At 45.1% G+C, this 22,878-nt stretch overlaps 1 long non-coding RNA gene across 1 annotated transcript in view; it reads right to left on the bottom strand.

Annotated features, from left to right (window-relative positions):
- Nucleotides 1-2,387: 2,387 nt before the first annotated feature.
- Nucleotides 2,388-22,878, bottom strand: part of LOC147217168 (uncharacterized) — a 174,849-nt gene continuing 154,358 nt past the window's right edge. The window contains exon 4 of the long non-coding RNA XR_015109003.1: nucleotides 2,388-2,939. This is a non-coding gene — a long non-coding RNA (uncharacterized LOC147217168). The remainder of the gene's footprint in view (nucleotides 2,940-22,878) is intronic.

The following is a 22,878-nucleotide window of genomic DNA, read 5'->3' as shown; positions in this document are numbered from 1 at the left end:
GATGTGTAGTGAGAGCAGGGAACAGGTTGAGGGGAATCTAGAGAGTTGGAGGTATGCTCTGGAAAGGAGAGGCATAAAGATTAGTCGCAGAACGACAGATTATATGTGTGTGAATGAGAGGAACCCGGGTGGAACGCTGAGGAAACAGGGAGTGGAGATCAAGAAGTTGGAGGACTTCAAGTACTTAGGGTCAACAGTCCAGAGCGTAGGAGTGTGTGGACAAGAGGTGAAGAAACGGGTTCAAGCAGGTTGGAATGGGTGGAGAAAACTAGCTAACTAGTACTATGAGATAGAAGACTATTAGCCAGAATGAAGGGAAAGGTGTTGGAGACACTGGTGAGACCAGCGATTCTGTAAGGACTAGAAACAGTGACTATGACCAAAAGACAGGAGGCAGAGCTGGACGTCTCAGAGATGAAGATGCTGGGGTTCTCTTTGGGAGTGACCAGGATGGATAGGGTTAGGAACGAGTCAATCTTAGATGTTTTGGAGAGAAGGTCAGAGAAGCCAGACTGAGATGGTTGGGTCATGGACAGAGGAGGGATAGTGAACATATTGGTAGACGGATGCTGGAATTGGAGGTCCAGAGGAAGACCAAAGAGAAGATTGATGGACGAGTTGAGGGAGGATATGAAGTTAGAAGGAGGATACGGAGATGGAGAAGGTTGATTCGCTGTGGCGACCCCTGAGGGGAAGAGCCCAAAGGTTAGGAAGAAGAATAAGAGTTGCGACAACTTCCTAGATATTGCTGTCGGATAATATTGCTGATCAGGCCGACGGCGGGCGCCAACCACCAAAAAGCAGAGGCGGAAAGATAAAAAAAAAAAAAAAAAAAGCAGACGAAAGCTGGATCCACACAACAGAGGCGGACAAGATATAGAGCGTAAAACAATTTATTTTGAGCAATATGAGGTCCCTGGATGAATTCCACTCCAAGAATTAGTTTCGCAGAGACGCAGAAACGGGGAGATAATCTGGAACCATCGACAGCTTTCAGGCCGTTCTGGCAGACGGGAATAAATCACAGACCGGGAAGGAAAAAAAAAAAAAAGAGAAAAGTGAAAGGCTCTCTGCTTTCATTCACGTCACGGCCGGTTGCATTGAAGGAAAGGAATGTTGCGTGATGTTATCCACTCCTCCAGGTTCTCCATCGTAGAAGGTCCAATCAGTATGACTCCGCTTTTAATTGCCGATCAAGTCATTTCCTCGCAAGGACAGAAGATCTAGCCGGACTCGGGGTTCTCCAGCTGTTCCGTGTCCAACACGACACCCATTTTTCGTCCGGTCTCTATATGAATCTGAATCGGAATAAACTTTATTTATCCCCGCGGGGCAAGTAGGGTGATGAGGAGAAGATGGGGAGAGTGTGAAGGAATAATCAAGAAAAGCTAAGCTAAAAAGAAAACAAAACGAGAAAAAAAAGTTGAAAATGCTACTCCGACGCGTGGATGGGAGGGTGAACGGCTGCACGTCTGTGAGAAAATTATTTTTATATCTTACTGGTTTTCACTGAGAAAACCATAGGTTACGACCTACTGACCTTTCCACTAAACTGCACACACACAAAAAAAAAAATTTAATTCTGCAGCTAATCTCTCATGCCGTCAATATCAGTCTGTATCTGCGCGCACTTTATACTTGCCGTGGAAATGTGAGAAACGTCTTTTCGATTCCTCTGCATGTCCAGTACAAGCAGAGAAATTGACAATAAAGCTGACATCGACTTGAATGGGAAATGCTTAAAATAAAAACGTGTTATCCAATAAAGTTAAAAAGCGTTTGAAAAAAAGGATGCAAACGTTTCTCAGATCCGTATTCAACGTTATTCAAAGTCACGATATCTCGACTGACTGACATTGGCTACATTATACGGCCACGCTGCGGTTTCAGCCGACTGCAGGCCTTCCTTGAAAACCGACCCCTGACGGCGAGGGGCGCTTAAATATGTGTGTTTATATCTGTCAGAGAACGCTCCGGTTCCTCCGTTGATGTAAAAATCCTGACACTTCTGTGAAGCGTGGAAGCGCCGCACAGCTCGGCTGCTCCGGAGACGACGGTCGGCTTCATATTTAGCACGATATTAAATTTTGTTGTAGGCTTTTTAGTTTAACTGCGAGTTATTAGCCGTGCGATAGCGTTGGGCGGGAAAAACATCCAGAGCGTTCAGACATGTTGGTGTTTTTCCACCTTTCCCAGGTGCAGCAGGTGTGAGTTTTGTTCACCGGCCTCTCAGTTTTTCCCACCGATGTTGTTTGGCTAGGCTAACTTGCAACTTTTCACTGACAGTTGGTTAACTTTTAGGCTAACCTACCGTAAGGCTAGACTACTTATATGACGATTTGAGTTGACGTAAAGGGAATCCTTTGCTTTACAACAAATTCGCTTAATGACGTATGAGGCACCTGTTAAGAGACACGCTTACGAAACTCGAGGCTATCAGTCGTGCAGTAGATGATGAGAACAGCCAAGAAAGAATTCAACTTTAATGAATAAATGGTACGGAAGTGGAAGAAAGAAGCAGATGAACTGCGCAAAATAAGGAACACCAAACAGTTGCCAAGGGAACGAAGCAAGACGGCCGCAGTTGGGGGACAAAATTGAAGAGTGGATTATTAAATGAGTTGAACAAAGTTGGACTAAACTTTATATACTGTATGTTTTATCACGCGCCTTATAACACGGTGGGATTTATGTATGAAAATAGACCTTTTCATTGATATAGCGCCTTATGGACGCAAAATACACTACATTACCGTAAAGGGCTGGGAAGCTTCGTGTGTATGTGTGTGTCTGTGTGTGTGTGTGTGTGTGTGTGTGTGTGTGGGCGTCTTCCCTTTATCTGCCGTTTCCAGGGTGAGCCCTGCGGTAACTCACGCGACGTTTCAGCGCCGTCTTCATCCACAGCTTCCATCCGCCACCCCCTCTTTTCCCTGTCGATTCTGGAGAAAGAGAGAAAAAAATGGACGTCTCAACGGGGTCGAGATCAAACGAGGAGGAAGAAAGAGGCGGGGGCTCTTTGACGGCTCCTGAACTACGTTTGGGAATCGCTTCAAAAAGGCCCACGTGCGCAGATAGCCGACCCCCCCCAGCCTCCCTCCTTCGGGGTCGAGTCAGTCGGACGCTTCAGTTCGGAGTCGGACACGAAAAAAACCCCAGATATTTATGACACGGATTACATTTTGGCCGACGCGACGCGAGAACGTCCAAATTGATTCATGCTTGGTTTTCAGTGAGGTAACGCCGCGCGTTCTCGGATTTATATATAAATCGCCACGCTTTTTTTTCGCCTCATGGATGAGAATCGCTCATCTGCAAACGGGAGGGCTCCCGTCGCTCACGTCACGTATTTAGACGTTTGTATTATCCCGCGCCGACGCCGGTGGCCCGGCAACAATGGCTGCGCGGTAACCGAGTCCAAGACACACAAACACATGCGTTGGAATGCGTCTGGTGTCGCGGAGGGCCTTCCTACAGTGAACCGGGAGGCTGATAGGTGTCACGTAATTTAATTGCGTGCAGATTTAAAGCTCCGGGGCCACCCTTCACCTCCGGCTTGTTCGATGCGGATACCTTTGCAGAGAAAATATGAATCTGAGCTTTTGTTTGCACAACTTTAATTAGCCCTAAATTAATATTGTCATCTCAAGAACAGCCCTCAAATCAGGCTGGTAAATTAATGAGACAGTGTGTGTGTGTGTGTGTGTGTGTGTGTGGAATGCGGCGGAGGTTTCACGGCTCCATTTCAAGACAAATTGAAGCGGGAGACAGCGGACGGACAGGGAGAAGGCTTCTCATTATGAAAACACGGCGAAATGGATCCCCGCCTCACGCGCCGTATCGCTAACATGACAAGACAACATCTGTTTTGCTAAGGCCTCCGGTCTCGGCCTCCAGACAAAATTATATTTTTATTAAGGAATTGATATTTCCTCCGCAGTCCGCCGCGTTCAACACGGAGGGTTTTGAATCGCAGAAACCGAAACTGTGAAACCGAGTTACCTTGGTCATGGCCTTGTCTTTGTCATTATAGAATTTAGTGAAAACTGAAACGGCATCCCGACGAGGGATATCTGCGCTTCGCACGTCGGAGAAAACACACTTCACCTTTGCTCCTTCTGCAATTATATAATTCCGAATCGGCAGAAAGCGTACGCGTACGCGGCGGGAAATAAAAGACAGCAGTAAATGTCAAGTCTGTAAATAACCCCCGCGCTGGATTCTGAGTCCGCGGTGTCTCGCTGCCACCTAACATTCTCATTTCCAGACACACAAAACCAGAAGTAGTCTCCAGGGCTGAGTGAACACCACATGAAGGCCGTCTTTGTCCTCTGTGTCTGCGGTATCGTGGCCCCGCTAGGCGCCGCGTGTCACCCAGGAGGTGTCGGGGGGACAAACGCGCCGAACCGACATCCACCGCGTTTTCAACCCCGCCTTGTTTTTCTTTTCTCCCCGTCGACATCCCGGCGCATCGCCGTCGCTGTGTATTGTATCAACGGCGAGCGCTGCGCGTTCTCGCCCGGCCCCAGAATTTTAAACAGCCTCCACAAATGGCCGCCTCCTGTAATTATTCGCTCACTTGACACTGTATAAACAGCGTTCCGCCCGCCGTGCGGGTTTGCATTTACATGAATGCAGCAATATGTGTATTTGTATGCCAAATTGTGGCTCATATGCAAAGGTTAACACACACAAACACGGCTCGGTGATGGGATCATTATTTCCTAAGGTGATGTCAGTGGCCGCCGGCCCCTGGGAATCTCCGCGGGCGACAGACCCCCTTCTGTGGAGCTTGTTTATCAGCTCAGGTGAACCGCCACCTGGCCGGGTCGCCTTTTTTTGACGCCGCGTCTCTGTCTCGTAACTTTTTGCGAGCTGCGGTTCAAGCGTCTCGTAATAGCCCGCCGCGCTAACGCGACGCGACAAAGCGGCCAAAGACGTCCGAGCGCAAATATTGATCCCCTCTAACACAAAAAAAATCGGAATTCCAGGATCACCCGCTTTTCCATTTTCTTTATTAGCTCCGAATAGACGCAGACGGTGCGTTATTCTAACAGCCGTGCCGACGCCGGTCTGGTGGGAACCATTTTTCCAGAAGTCACATGACTTTGTTTCCATTCTGGAAAAAAAAAAGGTTCGGCAGCTGGTGGCGTTCCAAGATATCCCGCGAATGGATACACAAGAAGAGTGTGCGTCTGTTTTGTGTGCATTCGGCGGTCCGTCCGCCCGTCTGCGTGCCGTGTAGCCCCTTCGTGTACTTGTCATAATGAGCATGTATGCACTATGCCAGCCGCCGGCGCCCACATCCACCTATCCAACCGACTGCAGGGCAATACACTTATCCTGCCCGGGCCAAGCCAAATAGCATCTGACCCTCCTATTCTTCCACAGCCTCGCGGGCCAGACCGGCAGACCCTCGCTCCACCCCTTAGAAAAACCACAGGCCAGATATCACAGCACACCTTGTTCAGCAGCGTGCCACAATGTACTTCAGTGTCCAGGAAGCCTCGCCGCTCTGCCCCGGGCCAGTTGGTGAAAGAGTTTATTTAAAAAAAATAAAAAAAAAATAAAAATAAAACAATCATCACCTCCGTGATGAAATATCGTATTTTGATGTTTTTTGGAATGTTTGTAAAATTGTAAAATGTTAGCCGACGCTCAAGTGCATTATCAAGCGGCAATGAAATAAAATGAATTAAAAAAAACAAACAATAATTTGCAAAAAATGAAAATAATAAAATAAAATAAAATAAAATAAAATAAAATAAAATAAAATAAAATAAAATAAAATAAAATAAAATAAAATAAAGATTTAAAACCAAATATTCAGGGCCGTTTATTAATATTAAGCCCTGCAATCCAGAACAAGAGCTCTGTCTGCAGTTTAGCTGTGACATATTGTTATCACAATGTCAGAATGCTACCCATCTAACAATTTGCCATGGATTATATTTACTAACATGTCCAATCTTTTGGTTGCGCCTGGCAGAAGCCATGAGCGGTTGAGAACGCGATCGGCTCTCTCCTTCAACTCTCCGGTTTGCCTTTCCGTGGGGTTGGGGTGAGCGAACACCTGACCTCCCTGCAGCATTGAGTGGGAATTCAGATTGCAAGGATTTATGGGGGAAGGTGAGAGGCTCTGGCACCGGGTCTGTCCCGTGACCGGCCCCCGGGGGTCCTGCACTCCCCTGTGTGTTGACAGTGTTATTGCGCATGTGGAGCGCTGAAGGATTGGGTGTGCTTTCCCCCCAATTGTTCTGACCCCTATAAACTTTGGCCTGGCTACCAATGGCTCTTTCCGTTTGGAATATCTCACCCTTAAATAAATCTCCCAGGTATTGGGGCCTCTCACCGTGGCCACAGGAGTCCCCGGACTGGGTTCATTAACTCCGCATTGATTGCTGGAGCTTTGAAAACCTCCGGCGACTGCAGGGATAATATGACTCAATAAAGGCAACGGGAGTCCCTGTGGACTAATTACAGCAAAGACAAGTAAGGTTTGTAGAGGTTTAATGTGCCTTGTATAAAATCGCCATCCCTCTCCATTGACTTATGAGAAGTCCCTTTTGAGAAAATATTGCCACTAGCCTCCACGTCGTCCTAATGAGAAATGTTTATTTTGTCATCGCCGCAACGCTCGCTCTTCATCACCGCCCCCAAACAGGTTTGCCCGCTTTTGCACAGAACCCGGTGTACTTTCATTTCCCTTGACAGTTTTGGTTCCTTATTCATCATCTCATTCGCTGCCTATCCAAGCTGTCATTGGGCGATAGGCGGGGCTCGCCGGTCGATCGACAGGCCGCGTAAATACGCATTATTATGTTTTTCGCATTATTTTGGAGAGAAAAGTTCTCGTATTGAGCATGTTCCAAGAACACAATTCCTACGGACGTACTCCCTTCTTTTTGCAATTCCCAGGACCTTTTCAAGAACTACACTGTTTCTCCATGCATTTGGACAGCAGACGAACCAGGGACAAAGGACCTCAGTTCCTGGAACACCCTGAGGTAAAAACTGGTACATCCCAAGGACAAAACACCCAGGCACGAGATGTGGTGTATGCTGTCACTTCCACTGAGGATTGTGATGACGTCTACATCTGAGAGACCGAACAAGCTCTGCAGTTGGGCCAACACAGGAGAGCTACCACTTCAGGACAGGACACCTTCAACTGAAGGACAAGGGCTATTCACTTGAAGACAGCGATGTCCGTTTCCTGGCCAGAGAAGGCAGATGGTTGGAGGGAGGAGTCAAAGAAGCCTTTGTCAAAACTGAAAAACCATCTCTGAACAGAGGAGGAGGCCTCAGACCTAACCTTTCACAAATGTACAACGCCATACTGGGATCGATACCCTCTAAACAACCAGGAAAGACCCACCACCAGAACCCTTGGTAACCTCAACATGAGCCTCAGTTCATGTGATCCAACAGTTTTCACTCCTTTGTTTACCTTTACCTTTTCACATTCCAATCCAGGTCATCCCAAATTGCTCTTTTGTTCCATCGAACGACACCCCCGTTAGCATAACAACCCCGCTTACGACTGGTTTCGGCAGATCAACTCTTCATTTACACAACAAGCCACCATAACTGAGACCCACCCAAAACTCCGGCGGTTAGATTCAGAAACTCTCCAAAGGTCATTAGAAATGTCTTCAAGTGAAGAAATTCAAGTCAGGTTGCCATGACAAGAAGATTTCGACAAGAATTCTTGGAACCGTCTCAGCTCCTTCTCCGAGGCAGTGTCTTTTTACACATCCGCAGGAACTCGTGATGTAGGTGATGATGGAACTCATAAGCCACGCCAGAGATCGGTAATGCCCGGGGGATTGTACAGCGCTACCTGCTACCGCCACTGGTCAGACGTTTTCTTGACACCAAATGGGCAGAACCGGCAAGACATCGAGCCACGAAGAGGTCAAGCTCTTCTGGCTTCCTACATAACAGAAGGGTTTCCAGGGCTTGCACCGAAACATCAACTTTTTGGACAGAATATGGCAGGGTTCCTCATAGCGCAGGGAGAAGATGAAGACCCATGTGATAGTCCATGGTTATTATTCCCGTCATGAGAAACACAAACGCTTCTGCGTTGTCCGTGTCCTCTTCCTGTTCTTCTTCTTCACGGTGGTTTGTTTTTGAGAGCGCAGCTAAAGGTGCTTGACGCAGATACTTAACGCCCGTCCCTACCGCAGTCCCTTACTGTGGTATTAAAAGTTCCCCCGGAGGAGGAGGGTAATTCCTGGAACGAAATTCAGGCTATACAGTTCCGAGAACTTTACTTTTCCGAAAGCATAAAACGTAAATTTCTGATATCTTTTGTTGCCCAGTCAGCTCATCGCTGCTACAAACTGCCTCTGGAAGGCCTTTCCCTTTAGGAGCAGTAGCAGTAGCAGTTCTGGTACCACCAGCTTTACCCAGAGAAATTTTAGGATTAGAAAAACAAGATGATATTTTTGGGACTTTTTGTGTATTTTTTTTTCCCTCGATGACAAACCCCGTCCATTGCTAGTTTTTGTTGCCGGTTGTGCACGTCTCTCTCACGCGCAGCTCCCATGTGTACTGTTCGTCCGCGACAGCACATTCTTAGACGTTTATGCTGTCGGCCCTGTAAAGGTTCATAGTTTTGGAAGCAAAAAATATACTGATATATTCCACGCTAGAACTATTTAAATCATACGATATTCACAGCGGAAGCCCGGGGTTATTATACACAAATTGTGAGGAAGGCGAGCATCCAGGTATAACTCCGGTCGGCGAAAACGCAATTAAACACAGAATGCCCTATTCAAACCGAGACGAGGCATTCACCATAGAAAATATTTTTCTTCATTTTAAAGTCACTCCGAGTAATCAAAGAAAATAAGTGTTTGTTGATTGGCGGTAACTCTCTCAAAAACCAAATGTTGAAATTAGTCCTTATTTTACAAACTTAAAAAAAAAAAAAAAAAAAAAAGGCTCTGGCCGCCGCGGCGTGTCCGGGATACTCGGTTATAAATCTTGCAGGTAGAGAGATGCCATGCATGCATTAATCTTTCAGGCCTACCGCACACCTTTCCGCAGACTTGCGTCGAAAAAACAGCAAAGCGCGGTCAGTTTTTCCAGTCCGGCCTAATTAAAGGGGGGGGATATGAAACACGTGTCCTGTGCTTACAAAGGGCCGTGGCAGCCGCAGGCATCGGGCCCTGTTTCACCCTCTTACAGCCATCTCATTGTCTGCACTGACGTATGAATTATTTTGGAATAAGCCAGTTTACACCAACAATTAGTCATCATGTCAGGAGTTAGATATTTCCTTCAAGTCAGGGAGTTTGCGTTATTTCTTGTCCGGGGTTCGATGCCCGGAACACGCGCTCAACTACGATGGAGCTCGGGTGGAATGGCAGAGATAAAACATAGTCGGTGAATCTGGAGCGAAAGGGAGGGCGAGGCTACGGGGAGCGGAGATGAAGAAGATGGAGGTTAAAAGTCCAGAGCGGTGGTTCTTAACCTGGGTTCGATCGAACCCCAGGGGTTCGGCGGGTCAGTCTCAGGGGTTCGGCGGAGGTCAAGACACACATTGGTGATGACATCACTGGCTGCAGGTGATCACGCTACATAGCTTGGCCTATCAGGGATTTTGGCGCACTCAGTCGTAGTAACTTGTGACCGTCGTGGTGGTACGTCATGTGATTTCTTTCTTAATATTTTAATCCCTTCATACTAATTATGTCGGGCAAAAAAAGAAAGCGGTCGGAAGAATACGTACAATACGAATTCACGTGTATGACGGAACGTGATTGGAATCGATGTCCTAACTGCAAGATTTGCAAAGACAAGATGAGCAATTCTAGTCCAGCCCCGGCAAAACTAAGGGAAGGCTTCCTTCAGCTGCATGGAGATGGGAACTACAAGAACATAGCGCTTGCTGAATTCAAGGTGAAGGGAACCAGGCTACTCTGCCTGTTCTTTGTACCCATCGACGAACCGATCCTCGATCCAATAAAGAAGGGTTCGGTGAATGCGCATGTAAAACAGGTGGGGTTCAGTACCTCCGACAAGGTTAAGAACCACTGGTCCAGAGCAATGGGGAGTGTGGAGAAGAGCTGGAGGAACGTGTGCAAAGGGTGGAAAGTGATAATGGTTGTACGAAAGGAAAGGCGTGGAAGGCGGAGGGAAGAGCAGCCATGTCGGGTTTAGAGACGCTGAGGAGCCAGAGCCGGCGGTACCGATGGAGATGTTGGAGGTTCTCCTCGGGAGGGAGGAGGATGGAGAGGATCGGGAATGAGTCCATCGAAGGGAGATAAAGTCGTACTCAAATGGTTTGGACATGGACGGAGGAGGGATGGTGAAGATCTGGGTGGAAGGATGCTGAGGTGGGAACTGCCAGGACCAGAGGGGGTTTATGGACGGGGGACAGGAAGTTAGTTTGTCTGAGAGAAGAGGACAAAGAAAGTAGGGTTATGACGGCCCCTGGAAGGAGCAGCCCAAGACGTAAATATATCAATAATATTCTGTCGCCATCATTGATCATCGGCTCCCGCACTTGAAGTTTCCGAAGCCAGAGAGAGAGACCTCTGCTTGAAGGGTCTGCCGGCTTTCCTGCAACCGGCAGCTGCACTCGACCTGAAATAAGTCTATTCACGAATAACCCTTCAGTAAACCGGGCGAAATGTTTCGAAAACAATCAAGTGAAGTCAAAGTCTGGGATCAGGAGCGCTTCGGTCCGAACCCATCGAACCGATCGGACGGTCAATCGTTATTCAGAAGAAGTACAAACCCATGGAAACTGCACGAAATATAATAAAAGCATAAACCCTGTTGGTTCCTTCACGAAACAAAGATGGTCGACGGTTGGTTGTCTCTATATGAGGGTGAGCCTATCCCGCCTCCGGCTGGGATAGCCTCCACTAAAAGAGACCCCGAGAGCAGGATGAGCGGAAAAGACAATGAATCTATGAACAAATGAACCGATGAACGAATGACCAAAATATTCCGGATGTTCTCGGGAAACCGACCGACGGCTGCTCTGAGTCAGATCTGCCGATCGGCCATCTTTCTGATCGGTAGAACTTCAGTTCAGCCCGTTTCAATGGTCCCTCTTGAGGGTTTATGGCTAATCCTATATATCTCAGAAATGTGGAAACACACTTTGAATGTTCCAGGGATCCTGGTGGAGCTCCGCTTCTTCATTAACATGTCACTGTCTTTACGGTATAATTCTGTTAAAATAAACACGTCGCGTCCCAAAGCAACAGAGCAGTCAGAGCGGTTTTAGCTGAAGTCCTTTGTCCGGTCGTACAATGCGCCTTTTAGGCCGGAGACGCCAGTCGCTGCTTTGGAAATTGAAGAATTTCATATTCTATTGGAGCAGATCCAGACGTATTTTATTGCATGTGAAACTCTATCCTGTTCAAACATAATGAAAAGTAAACTGTCCGAACGTTGAGCGCGGGAGAAATGACACGCGTTACCTGCGGTATGTTTCCACACGGTGAACTCGATATCCCACATCCACGTCCAAACATTAAGTATGATCAGCCTTTGCTTATTTAACGTGGACATGGTGACAGATATCCGACCGTGGCTTATCTTGTACCGCCGACCCGCCCCTTGGCCGGCATGCAATCCTTCTGTGCGTCACGTGAAGCCGAGCTTCGTCTTCCGGAGAATCTGACATGCTGTGCATCTCCAGGCCGATGGAAATGAAACCCGTGTTTTTATTTTTATTCTATTTCAGATAGCAAAGAGCTTCCTGTATTGTCTTTTCAAACCTGACTGTTCAAATAAGAATTTCTCTCCGGGAACCTCCTCTTCCGCCAGCTTTGCGTTCCCACGGGAAGTAAGGGACCGCGGTAGGGAGCCGTGCATCTGCGACGTGCAACTTAAAAATACAAAAACATAATAAACAGAACGGACAACCTGGAGGCAGAAGCTGCAGGAGCGTTCATGTTCTGCACGGCGGGAATAACAACGATGGACTATTACAGGACTGTCTCAGAAAATTAGAATATTGTGATAAAGTTCTTTATCTTCTGTAATGCAATTACAAAAACAAAAATGTCATATATTTTGGATTCATTACAAATCAACTGAAATATTGCAAGCCTTTTATTATTTTAATATTGCTGATTATGGCTTACATCTTAAGAAAACTCAAAAATCCTATCTCAAAATATTATCATGAAAAGTATTTTTTGTTTTTTTTAATTGCATTACAGAAGATAAAGAACTTTATCACAATATTCTAATTTTCTGAGACGGTATATTGGGGCGTTTTTATCTTCTTCCTGCACCGTGAGGAACCCCCGTTAGCCGTTAGCTCCGGACTTAATCTGGCCAAAATGTTGACGTTCCTCAGTGAGTCCTGGAAAAAATCTCTGTGGCGTAGCAGGCCAGAAGAGCTTGGACCTCTTCCTCGGTCCATTTCTCGCAAGTTCTGTGCAATTCGTCGCAAGAAAACAGCTGACCGGTGATAGTTTTTAACAGAAAGTTTATTATGATCTCCACCGATCACCAAGCAACCACTTGATAGGAGCTAAACTGATGTTTTTGCAAGACAGAAATTAGTTCCTGAAAAATTATTACCGACTGCACAAAGTTCCAACAGTGTGAAAGAGGCTTTCGGTAATTAAATATTTGTGGGATAAGTAAGAATAAGAATAAGAATAAGAATAAGAATAAGAATAAGAATAAGAATAAGAATAAGAATAAGAATAAGAATAAGAATAAGAATAAGAATAAGAATAAGATATAGAATAAGAATAAGAATAAGAATAAGAATAAGAATAACTTTATTTCTCCTGAAGGAAATTGTTGTGCCAGAGTTTCAAGTAAAACATAACAATAATAAACACTAGAAGAATAAGAATAAGAATAAGAATAAGAATAAGAATAAGAATAAGAATAAGAATAAGAATAAGAATAAGAATAAGAATAAGAATAAGAATAAGAATAAGAATAAGAATAAGAATAAGAATAAGAATAAGAATAAGAATAACTTTATTTCTCCTGAAGGAAATTGTTGTGCCAGAGTTTCAAGTAAAACGTAACAATAATAAATACTAGTAGAAAATTGTATAAACAGTAAAAAAAAAAAAAAAAAGTACAAGAAATAACTTGTGTGGATTATCATGATAAATAATAAAAAAAAAAACATAAATATCCATAGAGAAATGAAATCAGCCAATCAAGCCGGTAAAGAGCAGGGAGTGTGACGAATGCGAGTTATAAAAGTAGACTTGTGTCTGGACGCTGTGGGAGGGACAACTTTCAATTCCTCCCTAAGTAAATACTACATATGCAGTGGGTATTAGGCTCCATCACAATCCCCGGTTATTTGGCAGGCTGCTGCTAATGGAAGCGTGGTCTTGAGTGGACGTCACGAGCGTACGGCCGAACAAAGAGGCCCTTTCTGTGGGTTAGGAGGTGCTGAAAGGCAGGGTCAGGGTGGCAGGGCTGCACGGAGCGCCGCTATCTGGGCTTCTTCCACCACAGCTCACAGACAAAGGTGAGGCACGGCGTGCCACTCCTTCCTCCCGGATCACTCGACCGTCGCGTGACGCTCACGAAAAACGGACGCAAACGCCGATTCTTATTTTGTCGCAGGACTCCGGCGGACGGCTCGATCTTCAGAGCCGCGAGCAGCCGGATAAAAAAAAAAAAAAAAAAAAGGAAAACATCACCGGCGCTTTAGGTTTTACAGACTCGACTGAGGGAAAAATTAAAATCCGCTAACGAAGGCAGATTTACCATCTCGCCCAGTCAGGAGAAGCACACTTGCGTTTTGCACCGATAAAATTGGTGCCGGTGTGATCACTCTTGGTTGCATCCTAGCGTCACATACCATCATCTGTGTAATACTTTTCACCATAAAAATGAAAGGCTTCGATTAGAACAACGCTTTCCCTTGTGTTAATTTGAGGAGACGAACACTAAATTAGCGAGGAGGAAGGTTAGGCACCACGGCGACGATAAGGAATATCGACTCCGACCCAGAAATAAAAGCGAGATAAATGGCGAATTTCCAGCGGCGAGTCGGTAATTTGGTCGGGGGACGAACACTCGTCCGCAGGGCCGGCGTTCCTTCACCCGCGGCCTCCAGTCCAGCGCCTCTTACCTCCATGTGTGCACACAAAGGGCAACTTATCCGCCCCCCCTCCACCCCTGCACCCTTTCTCCAGCTCTCGGCCTGTTCCTGCCCACAGCTGTCATTATGAGACACGGTCGGGTCTCGGCTGCATAATAAAACCCTGCCGTCGCTGTCAAACAACCCGGGCGAGCCGGGACCCCCCCCCTCCTCCCCCGGAGTATCAACCCGACAGGGGACGGGCCATCGGATCCTCCGCGCTGGAGGAAAGAAAAGGATCCTCCCTCCATCGCCACCCATGAGTCGCCATCGGGGTTCAATAAATAAAAAGCTCATGCAAGTGATGTTTGTGGAAAACATTATCAAACTGCTTGAAAAAAAAAAAAAAAATGTCTGCAAGAAACAAGATATGTATATTTGTATTAGAATAAGAATAAGAACAACTTTATTAATCCCGAAGGAAATTGCTGCATGTATGTTTATGTCTATGTGTCTGTGTGTGTGTATATGTATGAATATATGTGTATATGTGTGTGTGTATGTGATATACATATATAATTAATTTGTTCATTAATTTCTGCTTAAACCAAATATATAGAAATAAATTTATATACATATATTGTCCTGAGTAGGTTTTTTGATATATATGTATATATGCGTTCTTCATATGTCTATATATTTTCTACATTTTTTCCTTACATTTGATCTTACTTGTGTGCGTGTGTCTGTTTATTTCTACATCTATATGTATATATGTATACATATATATGTATATATACATATATATCTGTGCGTACGTGTGTGAATTTGTAGATTTTATTTTATCAAGGCAAATTTCTGATCAATCCAGAAAAAACATGCATTTATCGGGCATTTTTTTATGTTCATATATAATGTATACTGTATATTGTATGTATATATATATATATATATACACAAGGAAAAAAAAATATATAAAAGAAAAAAACTAAAAAATGTATGTATATATATATATACATGTGTGTGTGTGTGTCTTTGTGTGTATATATATATATGTATACACATACAATCTACTTTTTTTTAATCTTTTCTTTACATATTTTATCTGTTGTGTTCCCGTTTCTAGGAGTTTAACTGCATGTGCAGTAATTCATGCGTACATTGCGTTTGTTCGCCAGACGCGCACGTTTACATGTCAGGCGAATAAATGTCCTCACCGGGGATTTCTGCACGCTTGTAATCCGGATAAATGACTCCGATTCGGACTCGGGCCTTGTATCCTCGCAACATATTCTAGGTAGCCCTCGGGTCAGCAGCCGCCCCTGAGCGCAGCTGGACTCTGCATGCAGGAGTCCGGTTCCGTTGTGTCCGAACACAGAGTGTGTATCATCTGTCACCGGGAGAAAGTACTGTAAAATATAATGTTTCCTCCTGCAGAGGCTTTACAATGTCAGGGCGTGGAGGCCACACACAGCTCACATAGACCAAAAGACGAGAGCAAATAAATCGGTGGACACCCTGTATGTGTGTGTGTGTGTGTGTGTGTGTGTGTGTGTGTGTGAGAGCGCAGCTCAGAGGGGAAGGAAAACAAGGTTTCCCCGTTTTCTCAAAATGCAGGGTGTGGAAAAGGTAGAGTCTTTATCTAATAAAAAAAGCTGTAAACCTGTAGTGTATTAATAAATGTAGCCCCGCAACACACACACACACACATACACACATATAAACATACCCACACATATATGTATGTGTGTTTGTATAATGTATATATACTGATATACATATATATACATGCATTTATCATTTATGCTCACACTATATTTACACATGTAAATACATCTGCATACATACATGTGCATACACACACACTCAGATATATATTCACACATGTGTGTATACATCTGCATGTATGTGTGTGTATGTATGCTTGTATATGTAAATATACTGATAAATATGCATACACACACACACTATGTTTTCACCCATATATACATACATATATACATCGACATACAAATATATGCATAGATACACACACACATATATACACATGTGTATGTATATATTTACATATATATGTATGTCTGTATGAATGCGTGTATATTTAATGTTTATAAACTGATAAATATGCATACACACATTTACATACATATATATGCACACACACACACGAACAGGCACACACTGAATGAGATATTATACAGATATAAACAGAACGGGGTGGATTTAACAAATATGTACAGAAAGATGGTTAAGTTACTAAGAATAAACTGACAAGTTTGATCTATAGTTATGAGGTCCATACTTGACAGTAATGTGTGTACGGAGCGCAGGAGTCGCTGGAGGCGCGACACCTAAGTTCCCTGGCGTTCCCCCTCCGGCCCCAGGTTTCAGGAGATCACTGAAAGGACGGAAGGCTCGGTAAACATCCACCCGCCGAGAATTCCCCCTTACAGTATCCCAGAGCAAAGCGAGCCGCCGTCACTCGGATCGAGAGCGACAACGTCGACGATTCAAACGCGGCGCTCGCGGTAATCTCCGCCCGCGGCTCGGATTTGCCTCCAAATTGCCCCCGTTGCCTGTGGTCCCTCTGTTTGTTGCCGTCCATAGCCGCGCGTAGACTTTAAATAAACACAGCTTTGATAAGTTAGCGGGGCCAGACAGCGACCTCTGACCCCTAGCAGTTCCGATCTGGGTCCCGGGGACGTGAGGTTCACCAGGTGACACCAGCGCAGATTTAAATTAGCCGGTGCCCCTTTCTGCGCCGAGGAGAGGTTTGTAAACACGGCGAGTGGACGGGGGAGCGCGAGTGGGAAATTAACTTTGTCCGGGGCGTGTTGATCGAGAGGAGAGCAGAGGTTAAGAGGTGCGGGACCCGAAGACGGACGACACACACACACACACACACACACACACACACACGCGCGCGGGATGATCCATTTTTCCCCGACGTCGTTTCATGTACCGCTCATTATTCCGCCGGTACTCCATTTCTTATCGCTATGCAGCCGAGCCCTGCAGTTTTTACCGCAGCTCCTAATAATAATGTTCACCCTGGTTCATGTTGGCCGACTTTGCGTTTAAGTAAGTTTGTCATATTTCTGACACGCCGCTGTGATATATCAACTTAATTTGATTTCCTACTCGGTTATTTACTATCTGTCTGTTTCTCAAGAAAACATTCTTCCACTCCCCTCAAGTTCCACACACACACACACAAATACTATTCAAAGTAAACAGTCTCCTAACACTTCCCAAAGCAAATTCAGGAAAAATAACTTTATATTATATAAATATTCACTTCTGCAGAATAAGGGTCCCTGGCTTATTTATAGTGGATGTGGCCAAAAGGTGCAGCCAGCCCAGCCGTGCTCTGAGGCCTTTTTGTAGGCCGGCCAACATTCACCAAACCACAAATTATCATTGGAGGAGGACAGCGGTCCTGCATCGCAACCGGGCCCCCGGCTCCTCCCCCCTTCGGGCCCCCCGGCTGAAAGCCCACGGTGATTTATGGCGCCCGTCCAAATAAACACGTTCGAGCGGCGTGGCATCGGAGAGAGTCCGATTCCGATGGCGGTTTTGAGCGATGCGGGCAGCTGCGGCGTACAGCTTGGACGCCCCCTGAGATAAATCTGAATTTACGCGCATCTCGCCGAGGGGTATCTCTTCCTTCTCTGCTTTCATTACATCCCTTTTTCTTCATGTCTCGGTTCCAATTTGTTAATTTTTACCACGGAAACTGCGAAATGAATGCGTCATCGGCGCCTTCCGGCCTGCGCTGCCACCGATGGGACGATTCATTGCGGCAAAACACGACTGCATTTTAACCGGATCTTAAAACGTGACATTGCTGCTCACGATAATTTAGAATCTAGGAGCAGGTAGAAGATGTTGAATAAATGAAAATAATGAACGGGTGTATATCTCTATAGGAGAGATTGTGCTGAGGAAATTTGTTTATGTTTATGTTTTAAAACGGAATAAGCGGTATAGATAACAAACGAATGAGCGAATATTCTCTATAACGGGAGCAAATTAGAGCAGGGTGACGGTACGGCCTTGTAGCCTCTGCAATCTCTCTATCTTTAAATGTCTAACAATTCATCCTGCGTAAGATAAAAAAAAAAAAAAATAACAATTTGAACACGACACGCCCCGCTTGTAAGGTTTGTGCCGCTCTGTTTGGGTTCGCTTTACCGCCACGCCGCGGGTCAGCGTGCACAGATCCCACATTCAGGCTCTGCTTCTGGCACACGGCGTCGGTGACATCAGTAATTTGTCACCCTGCAGACGTGGTATGATTTATGACTTTTCCCATGCAGAAAAAAAAAAACAAAAAAAAACAAAAAAAACAAAAACTGACCCTTGGTGTTTCTTTTATTACATTTAAAACCTATTACTATAAAACGAGGAGGGGGGGGGGAGGATTACAGCATAATACATGCTTGGAAAAGAGCTGCACGTTGAGGAGAGTGTTTTTAGACTAATAAAGTAGCGGGATTTTTAGGCAAATGTTTATGTTATTTTACGGCTTGCCTCGAGGAGGGAGAGATTTCCATTAATAGCCGCGGTGATGAATGTGAGTAATTACCCTGCATTGTAAGCAATATATTCCACCATATTCATTTTTAATTTGGATTTCCCACCCCTGGACAAATGTTTAGAACTGCGTAATGCTATCCTGCTCACAGGTTGTTTTTTTTTTTTTTTTTTTTTTTCTTTTTTTCTCGCTCACGGTTCCCCGGCGGGACGAATGGCTGATTCGCTTCGATTCATCGCACGTGAATTTTCAATACAGCGAGCCAGACGGAGATCGTCGTCCAGCCCCTTACCTCATCCTCTCCCGCTCCGTCTGACAAGATATGCTGGGTTCGGGGGGGGTCGGCTGGATTGCGGAAACATCCGTACACTCCCTTTGATAATAAATGGGCCTCTTAAGATCAGTGATCACCCCCCAACCGGCACTGGGGGACTTTCAGCAATGACGGACGACCTGCGCGGCAGGCGATCTTTAGTATTTGTATATTTGCCCAGTGAGTGATTTGCAGAAAGACGTCCTTGTAAAGGCCACCGGCTTCGCTCTCCGAGGGCACCGGGGGTGGTGACACATCACGTCTATCATCTCCGGCCGGCCTGTCAGCGCAAAACCACCTGAACACTGCCGCTTTCTTGCATTGTACAGTACCGCGGGACGCGGCGAACCCGGGGGGGGGGGGGCGGCGGACAAAGATGCCCTTTAAGCCGACGTCGACACGCTGGGTTTAATTGCGCTGAAGTCCAGCGCTGAAGGATCATCCCCACCAGGGATATAAATCAAATAAACGGGGTACGCCGGCTCAGGATGTTTACGGGTGCCAATTATTTACGTTTTCGGAGAAACGACCCCCTGTCACGTAAGGAGGGAACACGACGTGGAATCATCAGGCGCGAGGAAGGGGAATTCAAAAAACGTCACCATCTGCTTGTTCAGGCGGAGAATTACGGAGCTTGTGTGGCCTCGTGGAAGTGAAGGCCGGCGGCAGGTTGTTTTTCGGATACGGAGTCTCGGATTGATGAGAGTCTGGGGAGCGTCGGTGTTGACGCTGAAGGGGTTAACGTCGGCTCCGCTACTTCGCTGGGAAACCCATCGCCAAGCTCAGCCTGGGAGTTTTCCAGAAATATTCATTAATCATCGTTCTAATTTGTTTTCTCGCTGCTGGAGACTATTATCTTAAAGATCACCGCGGTGCACCGGAGAGTCTTTCCCACCATCGAGCGCGTGACGGTCTGAAAACAAAAACAAAAACAAACAAAAAAAAAAAGAAACAAAAATGTGCGTCTGTGATCGGTAAGATATGAAGTGGGATGAAAACAAACAAAAGCCCTCATTCCACTGGAGGCACTTTTTGCACTTCCTAAAAAAACAGGAACCAGGGGACCTTGGACCTCCGCTCCTCGAGCCGTTTAGCCCGTTCTCCAAGGCGGGAGCGTTTTACGTTTCCATAGGAACGTGTCACATAGGGGCTTGGTGATTGGTTGATCTTATAAGCCACGCCCAATGACAGATAATTCTCCGGAGAGACGTCTTTAAAAACCGGTCAGCTGTTTTCTCGCGACAAAATGGCCAGAAGCGGCGAGGAATGGACCGTAGAAGAGGAAAGTCAACATTTTGGCCCTAATATTTATAGTTAGCTAAAGGCTAATAGGGTTCTTCGAATGATTCCCGTTTTTTATTCCCGACATGCAGAACATGAACGATGTGGCAGCTCCATGTCGTCTTCCTCTGCAGGTTTTTTTTTTTTTTTTTGCACTAAAGGTGCATGTTTGTGCCCTGAAACAAGGTGAAACTAAAAACTAAAAAGTTCCCCTGTAGGAGGAGGAGGGTAGTTCCTGAAAGCACATTCGAGCTGGAAAGTTTCTTCGAACTGCGTTCTTAGAACTTTTCCATCTCGAAGCGGCTGATGTTAATGACATGACATTGTGCTCTGGCGATGTATTTTGCAGATGCGGTCCTTGATTGCATCGGGAACAAATATCTTTCTACAAGTTCCATCTGTCGCGTCGTCTTCTTCTCCAGGAAGGCAGAGATTTGCTTGACTTGTCTGATTCTGTTGGATTGCGCGCGGGGATCTCGCAAAGTCGATGAAACATGTAATGAGAGTTGGTGCGCGCCTCGGTCTGTTTCCACGGCGAACGGACTGCTGCAAATCATCAATGTCAGATTACTGCATTTTTCCCGGGCCAGTATTATCTCCACCTTTGACTGATCCAGAAGTTGGTGATGAAGATGAGGTCGCTCTTTTCAATCTGAAGGGACGCTTTTTTTTTTGGAATTTCACAAACTCATTCCTGCTTTCTTAAGTTTTTTTCTCAATTCTGGCTCATTATAAGGAACTACCGACAGCCGAGAGGATTCTCAGCTCTCACAAATCTTGTTCATTGAATTTAAAAGCATAACTTTGCCGTGAAAGACAAATAGAACCGCAAGTGCCGTCACAAAATTGCGCAGCTTATCATTCTCTATTCATACGTCCAATAGAGACTCGCGCTCTCAATCTCACATATAATAAAGAACTGTTCACCCTTTCTGTACAATATTTCATTTCATAACAGTACACGACAATTTTTCCTTTATCATACTATTGTGCACTCCTTACCTCACTTGTTACTAAGACACTTTATAGTTTCACTGAGACACTTTATAGTTTATAGTTTATTTTATTTCTAATTCTGCCTTTTCTTTTTATCATTTATTACTGTTATATTTTCTGTAACTCTGGCACAACAATTTCCTTCGGGATTAATAAAGTTGTTCTTATCTTATCTTATCTTATCTTATCTTATCTTATCTTATCTTATCTTATCTTATCTTATCTTATCTTATCTTATCTTATCTTTCATTCACACATCATATAGATCAATTCACGCTCTGGGCATTTTAAAGTGTCCTAAGAACCTCCTGTGCGCTTAACTTTTTCATTCAATTCTGCAGACTTGTATTCTGCAGGCATGTACACTGCTCCAAAAAATAAAGGGAACACTTAAATAACACATCCTAGATCTGAATTAATGAAATATTCTCCGTTCTTTAAATAGTTGAATGTGCGGACAACAAAAATAACACAAAAACGATCAACGGAAATCGAATGGATGAACCCGTGGGGGTCTGGATTTGGAGTCAAACTCAAAACGAAAGTGGAAAAACACACAACAGGCTGATCCAACGGTGATGTCATGTCCTTAAAACAAGTCCAAATGAATCAGTGTTGCTTCCTAAGTTGACAGTTTGACAGTTTCAGTTCGGAGTTACGTTGTGTTGTTTAAGTATTCCCTTTTTTTTTTTTTTTCTCGAGCAGTATATGTCCATGGGCTGGAGATGAATCTTCCACATTATATAACCAAAGCGAAACGTTTGAAGGAATGAAAACACGTCACGCTTTCACATATCCCATTCAATTCTCCCTCAAAATCATAGTTTCTGGAAAACAAGTAAAGAAAGAGTGGAGAAAAGTGAAAGAACTCATTGTTTGGCTTTGCCAGTAGCAGATAAGGGTAAAGGTTGCTATGGAAACTCAGCCACCTGGAGCCAGAGTCCAATTTAGCGAAACCACAAAGTCAACATTAGCGCGCGCTACGGTTGGGGGAGCACGAAAAAAAAAAAAAAGAAAAAGAAAGAAGAAGTTGTGATTATGCAGGACATAATCAAAAGTCAAAATATATAAAGTCAAATGGCCTTGGATACAGTGACACTTCACCATTCATTTCCATCAGCTCAGGTAAACCATCACTCCGGACCACAGGCGATGACACATACAGTAAATACAACGTGAGACTGTCACCGCCGCCGAAACCGTATCCCTCTATTTATCCAAGGCCGGGCCCCGGTCCTGGAAGGGCTACGTGCTCCTTGCAAGATACTCCAAATCAATCCCGTCCCCGCTGCAATAGCACTACATGGTAACCCTTTAATGCTTTATTTTCACCGGCTTCATATGCTATTTGTTTTAACAGGCTCAGTGCGGTATTTGTGCGGCCGATCTTTTTTTTTAATGCTACAGGAGAAAAGTCACCGCGAGGTTAATATTTAGACTCCGTCGGTTGATGAGTAGCAGCACGCAATGTTGTATCATCAACCTTATCTAGAGTTAGAGAAGAAAAAAACGCACATCCGCTGCCCAGTTAGGGATGGGTGCCGGATGAAAAAAATTAAATTCGACTTGGTAGAGTTCTGCGCACCGAAATCCAGCATACAAAAAAAAAATATCTGTATATCCGACAAGAGGCGCAAAAACAAAAGGAGTGAATCGATCGCATGATCATTCTCTTCTCTTGAAAAATGGCGCCGCAATAACATATTCGTT

This window comes from Fistularia commersonii, chromosome 28 (assembly GCF_037954325.1).
Source record: "Fistularia commersonii isolate RoL2024-O1a breed Wild chromosome 28, RoL_Fcom_v1.0, whole genome shotgun sequence".
Taxonomy (NCBI): domain Eukaryota; kingdom Metazoa; phylum Chordata; class Actinopteri; order Syngnathiformes; family Fistulariidae; genus Fistularia; species Fistularia commersonii.
Note: the sequence above shows the minus strand (reverse complement) of the source record. Positions and strands in the feature narration are given on the sequence as shown.